The sequence below is a fragment of the Lacerta agilis genome, chromosome 14, assembly GCF_009819535.1.
Source record: "Lacerta agilis isolate rLacAgi1 chromosome 14, rLacAgi1.pri, whole genome shotgun sequence".
In the NCBI taxonomy this organism is placed as follows: Eukaryota; Metazoa; Chordata; class Lepidosauria; order Squamata; family Lacertidae; genus Lacerta; species Lacerta agilis.
This window is the reverse complement of record NC_046325.1, coordinates 39486071-39493641: the sequence shown is the minus strand read 5'-3', so window position 1 is coordinate 39493641 and position 7571 is coordinate 39486071.

The following is a 7571-nucleotide window of genomic DNA, read 5'->3' as shown; positions in this document are numbered from 1 at the left end:
CAAAAGGCAGTTGTTTTGGGATGCTCAATATTTTACTTAATATTATCTTAACGGCTGGAAAGCTCTTCTGTTAAGAAAACCGTATATGATTTTGTTGTCGGAGCTCAAAATTATATATGATGGAAATGAGATGCATCATTGGCGAGAATAAATGTTTTCACTAAGAATTCTACTAGGTTTTTCATTTATGATACACAAACTTTATCACTTCTGAAAACAGCATCAATAGGGTAGATGGCCATTAAGAAAAATCCGTTTGAAGATGATTTCAGTAGAACCTTGGTTCTCAAACATTTCAGTTCCCAAATGCTGAAAATCCACAAGTGTTCCAGTTTTCGAAGGTTTTTCAGAAGCCAAACATCCGATGTGGCTGTCAGCTATTGTTTCCGGGACGCCAGCACCAATCGGAAGCCACGCCTTGGTTTTTGAACGTTTCGGAAGTTGAACAGACTTCTGGAACGGATTACGTTCGAGAACCAAGGTACCACTGTAGTGTTTATTAAGTTTCAGCACAAAGCAGTATTCTGGGTAAATTATTGGGTTGATAACATTAAAGAAACTTGGATCTTCCACTAGCCTGGCTGTCAAGGTTATATTTCATCATATTTACATATTTCAAGACCACTGAGAGGTAATTTTGAAAATCCCCCAAAGTCTCTTGTAAGATAGTCTTCATTTTTAAACGTAAGGGTAGTTTTTATTAAGGCTCTTTTTTGTCAAGTGGGAAATCTCACATACAGAATATTCCTTATTTATAGTACAGTGGTGCCCCGCTAGACGAAAATAATTCGTTCTACGAATCTTTTCGTCTAGCGAAGCGGCAATGTAAACCGCAGTTTTCGCTAGACGAAAAAAAAAAACAAAAAAAAATTCGTCTTGCGAGGCAGCCCCATAGACTTTTCCGTCTTGCGGGGCAGCCTCCCGCTAGACGAATGCCTTCGTCTAGCGAGTTTTTCGTCTAGCGAGGCATTTGTCTAGCGGGGCACCACTGTAATCTGTCGCAAGTCCCACCAGTACTACAGAAGGACTGTAGTTAGATGATGACCTTACAGGGCTTGTGTTCATCGCGCACATAAGTGAAATTGCATAAATTTAGGAGTACCCCCCAAAAAGCCTCTTAAACGCCCATTTCCCCCCTGCTGTCCAGCTCTCTTTCCCTCCATGCAGATCATGTCCCCACTTCCGGGTTAGCAGAGCTCTTAACCCGCAGCGTTAGCAAGGACAGTACGTAACACAAGGTTCCACTGTAACCTCACTTCTTGCAGCGAGGGAGCCGCCAGAAGGCCTTGGAGCTGGACCTCAGTGCCTGGGCTGAATGATGGGGGTGGAGACGCTCCTTCAGGTATACTGGGCCAAGACCTTTCCCAGCCCCTGCTCACTATTTTGACAGTGAGTGTGACTGGACACCTGTCAGTAACTCGGTGACATCAAACGAAACAGTTTGATTTCAATCCCAGCAGGCAAAGGAAATCTGTGGGTAAAGGGCACTGGGCTTTTCAGGCACCAACTTTCACAGCTTCAACGGCACTTGCAAACCCTGCTTTGGGTCAAGGCACCATGGCTTTTCCTGGGTGCAGCTTGGGGAAAACAGGATAGAAATTCTCCACTGCTGGCTTGCGGCCAAATATTTGCCTGCCTGTGATGCTGAATCAATGTGAAAGTGAGTTCTTCCCACCCTGCCTCCCTTTTGAGACCCACCTCCCCAGTTTTCCCCTGCCTTGGAAATACATTTTAAAAAAAAGAACTGTACACAAAGTTTTAATTTTATTTTGTTTGTCCCACCTGGGAGACTTAACATGCATGCATTTCAAAACACTAAGTGTCTCATACTTCTTCTAGCAAACAGACAAGCACATTGAACTTTTAATCTCTATTTTTTTTAAAAAAAAATGTTGTGAAAATTGAAACAGGTGCGTTTTTTCATAGTTTTTTGTTTACTTTTTTTGTCACCAGCTACTTGAACCTTTTGTGATACATCTTTAAAAACACCTTTGAGTCCACTGCAAATGCAGCACAAAAAACAGGCTTTTAAATGTAGCTCAGCAGAACTGGCTCATGATTCCTTCACCCTGACTAGGAACACAGGAGCTGCATTTACAATTCATACAATTAAAAAAAATTACCTGTGGTGACACTGTGCAGACTTGCGCTACGATTTTCATTCTCAGGGCCAAGTGAGACTGCATAGCAGCTTGTTGGTTGTCTCGCTCGCATACAAAGTGTGTGTGTGTGTGTGTGTGTGTGCGTTTTTAACAACAGGAGCCTAAGAACAAGGGGTGCAAACATAAGCTGTTCCCAGGCTGGCTCAGATGTGCTGGAAAAGGTGTGGCTGAAACAACTGAGCACAAAGTGGTACCCATGACCTTTGCAATAATCAATTAAGATCCGCCCCAACCCGTTTTACAATTGAAGGAGGCAGACATGATTAAACAAACTTGGTTGCCACCATCAGCCCTTAAAAATCCAACAACAGTATCTTTTTCAAGTGCTAAGTGCCTGAATATAACCCACCTCCCATCAAATCACTAAAAGTTAGCATGGGGTGGATGTGTATAATGGCTGTCAAACACCAGGCTTATCCAATTTACCTTTTGTCCCCGCTCTTTCCAGGTGGTTTAAAGTTCCTTGCCCGAGCGTTTTTGTTTTTTAAATTTTGCCCTGGAGATTCCACCGCAAAAATCGCTCTTTAGTGCTCAATCAGAGCAAACGTTAATTCTGGTTTCCTACGGATTGCTGTTTGCTCCGATTGAAGTTTAAAGAGCAGGTTTTCATTGAGAAAGCTCTGGAAGAAAAAACAAGTGCTTGGAGACAAAGCTTTAAGGTGCGGACTGTGCCTGGAAAGAGAGGAAGGAAGTTAAGTATGGATAAGCTCTCACTCTGCACAGAAACAAACTCTCATCAAGATTTTCTCCTGAGTAGATGACCTCATCTTCTCAATTGTGATGACCAAAGCATGCAGGTTTAAACTACGAGGACCATTTAGCTAGTAGCCACCGATAGATCCCTTAACAAATATGTCTAATCCCTTAGGGTTCAGGCTTTGGCATCACCAGAGAGCATATACCCAAGGCAAGAGAGCAGACAGAAACAGCATGTACTCTGGCTGGGCACAATCCAACCGAGAATGTGCATCTTGAGAGCAAGTCTGTTCACAGGAGCAGAACTAACACAGAGAGATCCTTCCAACTGAAATTGCAATTAGGCTGTCTTTTGCTCTTTTTCGAGACAGCACCACCAAGTCGTTCTCCAAAAGCCAGAAAATACTTTGCTTCTGTAGTGCACGTGTGTGTGAAATGAAAAAGATGGCTCTTAGCTGACCTCTCTTGCTCAGGGGGAAAGTGCTGTCTGTTTACAATTCCTTGCGTGGACCGATTATGGCCGATGCTGCCTTTTGAAAAGGGTGTTCTGTCCAGGCAAGCAGATGTTGTTTCTCTCCACCTTGCACTTATCCACACTTCTCTCTGTCTTAAAGGATCTTGGGGGGAAATGAACATATAAATCACTACTACTAAATCTGCAGGCGGTGTTCAAATGCTCAGTGACAACAGACGTGTCCGGTGGCCGTTAGGTTCAAGAGTAAGCCAGCAGCCCACTGGCTGTGCAGACAAGCTGTGCCCTTCGTGGAAACAGCCTACACATAGAAAAGGACATCAGGGCAAGTGCAAAAGTTTCAGAATAGACTGCAGAGAAAATGTTAAGCACCCTTGATGTGGATGCAAAGTTGCATCGTCGATGCCGTCACCTTGGGCTACACCACAAAACTTAAATGCACCACGACACTGGCCTCCTTATGGTTATGGATGCAGACAGTTTTAATGTCGGGGCTCAGGAAAAAGGAAACCCAGAGGTCACCAAAATCAGAGGGAAAGCAAAAGGTTCTTGATGGAGTGGGGGAGAAGCTCGAGGGGGGGGGGAAATAAAGACTGTTCAGCTGCTGCAATTCAGCAGCACATCGTAGTCATGATGGCAGGGGGCACTTCCACAGCACCAAAAGAAGCAACTGCCTTGATTGGAATATCCTTTACGCATAATTCATGCTTACTGAATTGTCAGGTTCGTCTGACGTTCCATAGGAGCGGGAGGGGAATCTAGTTCTGTACTATGGTGACTCAAATTCTGCCATGAACAATAAATATCCTGTCATTCTAGAACTAACTCGGCACTTTCCTGCTTATTTCACATAATATATTATACTTCCAAAATTCACTGGAAGAAGAATTTGGAAATGCTTGATACTAATCCGGCATGGAAGGAGATGAAGATTGGCAGCGGGCAGACTTCTAGGGCCAGAAGCAGTCCAGCATGCTGGAGCTCTCAAGTCTCCTGCCCTAGTTTCACCTGTTTTCAAGATTTCTATCTCTTAAATTGGAGGAGAGGTCTGTGGAAAGGCAGATCTAAGGGAAGAGAAAAGGGCTCTAAAGGAGCTTTCGGCATGCTTTGTGCGGAAGGGAAAACCCAACTGCCCTTGGCCTGTCAATCAAACCCACCATTAGCAGGAGAGAAGACAAGGCCAGCCACACAACCGTCCTGTTGAGCCCAGGAATTATCCCAAAAGGCTCCGCTTTAATGGCCAATAGTTAATCTGGTGCAATATGCAGAAGTGTTGCAGACCTGACCGCGTCCTCATCCACATGCAATGGTTGGGAGCAGAGCTCAGAGGCTCCATACTTAGGGTAGGGTTTGGTAGTTGGGGGCGAGAATGAATGGGGAGCTTTGCTGAAGTGGGACTTGCAGAAGAGATAGAGAGGGGAGATTAAAGTGGACCGGCTGAGGGACACAGCAGAAGGCTACAGCTACGGGAGCGGGAGGAAAAGTTTGCTGATGGGGTGCGATTAGGGAGAAGAGGCAGAGCGTTGGGGGTAGACTTTGGCAAGAAGCCAAAAACAGACAGTGGCCTCATAGCCACAGAGCAGAAAACGAACTTGGGAGAAGCGAAGGTAAACGGTCTAAACAAAGAGGTTGGTGCAGGATGGACAAAGAGCATTAGTGAGAGTTCAGAGTGGAGAAATTGGAAAAGTCACTTAACACCTGCTCATACCTCTCCCTGGAGAGCTCTCCGAGCTTAAGACTTCTCATATTTAGGTCTCCAAATGCCATCCAACAAACAGCTCACAATTTTGGCTACAGGTGAGCGACACTTAAAGGTAGGATAAATGGACCCCTGACCATTAGGTCCAGTTGCAGACGACTCTGGGGTTGCGGCGCTCATCTCACGTTACTGGCCAAGGGAGCCGGCGTACAGCTTCCGGGTCATGTGGCCAGCATGATTAATCCGCTTCTGGCGAACCAGAGCAGCGCACAAAAACGCCGCTTACCTTCCCGCCAGAGCGGTACCTATTTATCTACTTGCACTTTGGCGTACTTTCAAACTGCTAGGTTGGCAGGAGAGTGACACTTAGGAGCCCGCAGATACCAGTGGGGTGGCTTGAATGGTTAGAGGGGTAACTGGCTGCATGCACTCACTCCTAATGGGAGAAGCATGCTTATTTTAAAGAGCAATGTAAATGCTCATGGGCTTTGACAGGATAAAGAAATGTCAGTGCTTGCCCCCCACCCCGGGGCATACAATCAAAAGGATGACTGCAGGGAGAAAGTAAGGCTAGCAAGATATGGAAATGACTATGTTACTCAGGCTTTAGCTGGGCTAGGGATGAACCGGAGGGGATTGTCTCAGCCCCCAAGGGTGTATTGTCTGAAAGATTTTGCTTTTTGCCAGTGGAGAGATGGGCAGAAACAACCCATATCCATGGATCGCTTTCCTCCCCTTACGAGAGAATGAAGGGGTTTATCAAGCCAAAAGCATCATGGAAGAATTGGCTTCTGAATGGAGACTGGGAAAGAGAGAGAGAGAGAGAGAGAGAGAGAGAGAGAGAGAGAGAGAGAGAGAGAGAGGTGGTACTAGCCAGGATGTGTTGAAGGAGGGAGCTTCAAACAAATTAGATGAGAACAGAACTGACAAAGATGTTTAAGAGCAAGGGATTTTCAGGGGAGCGGGGGCAGAAGAGAGGTCACTGGGTATGCAATGGGAAGAGACAAGGGCAGAAAGACAGGGTGGGCCACAGACACTTTAAAAAAATAGCTTAGTGTTTGTGCCTTGGGCTCCAAGGATGGTCATTCCATGCGTGTGGGAGCCTGCTTCTGTACACCGGTTGAGTTTGATGGGCTAAATATGGCCTCTGGTTATCAGAGGCAGCAAGCCTCCGGGTGCCAGTTGCTGGGGGCACACAGGTAAGAGAGGGCTACTGTGCTCATGTCCTCCTGCCAGGCTTCCCAGGAGCATTTGGTTGGCAACTGTGAGAAACAGGAAGCTGGGCTAGATGGGCCTTTTGACCGGTTCCCAGAATGACCAGGAAATGCACACACCCCCGGGCTAACTGTACTGCCAAGCTTCGAAAAGGACGGACGTTGGTAGGAATATCGTCACCAGTGTTTGGCGCGGGTGCTTGCGTATTTCTAATGACAACTTAGCGGAAAGTATGGCGAAATGGCTTTTAAGAGTTTTGAGAAGCAAGCGCCAAATAAATGGATTCAAGAGTGGAGAATCTTCCCAGGCCAAAGGCAGGCTGTATGCTCTTATTTCACAATGGGTTTCGAGTGCATGATTCTAGAGCAGAAAGGTGACCTTTCAAAGCTTTCAAAGCATTTACAACCTGCCAACATCCCCATTCCCACTCTGAAAAGTATGCTCACATATTCAAAACCACTTTATGGTGTAGTCAGCTGGGCTGGATCTACACGGATCTTCTGAACGTTATTAAATAAAACATTCTAGAACTTTTAATGGTAGTTTCCCATTGCCGGTGGCGTGCTGCTCTGCAGTGCCCTCTGGTGTCACATTTTAATAACACATTTTTTTTAACATTATAAATGACAAGTGTAGATCTGCCCCAGGATGCTTAAAACATAGCAGATGGTTGCAGCTGATCTGAGAAATTAAAGTCACAAGTGAGAAGAGGAGGGACTTTCTTATCCTATTCCTAATGCAAGGTTTCATTTAGGCTTTTAAGAAACCTCAATCTATTTACAGCATACTCCACGATTTTCAAGTTTTGCAAAACTTTCTATGTCTTTACAATTGTGGAATCACTTTCCTTTTTAATCGGGGGAGGGGGGGATCCCATCAGAGAAGAAGGGGCATATACTACAAGGGAACGGGGAAAGAAGGAAAGAAAACATTCACCACATTCTCAACAAGACAGAATCCACAAATCAAGAACTATACTACACAGCACAAGACACAAACTTCCCAACAACCACATTCAGGGTAAGAAAGGCCTGTGTGAGAAACAGTTTCAAGGCAGAGTAAGCAAAGTGTCTTGACTGCAAGGTGACGGCTCAAAAACTGTTGTATCCATCTTAAAAAAGAAACCAACCCACAAACAACCCCCCCCCCACCCCAACACACGTAAGATTTAAAACATGGAATCAATGCGTTGCATTCCAAATCTTCGGCAGTTTCAACAAGCATGGCTGTTCAATCCAACGTTACCGTCTGCAGGCGTAAGAAAAAGAAGTTGCAATTCAAATGGGGCAAGAACAGTTTGCTTTCTTGAAGAAAACTGACCTAGCAC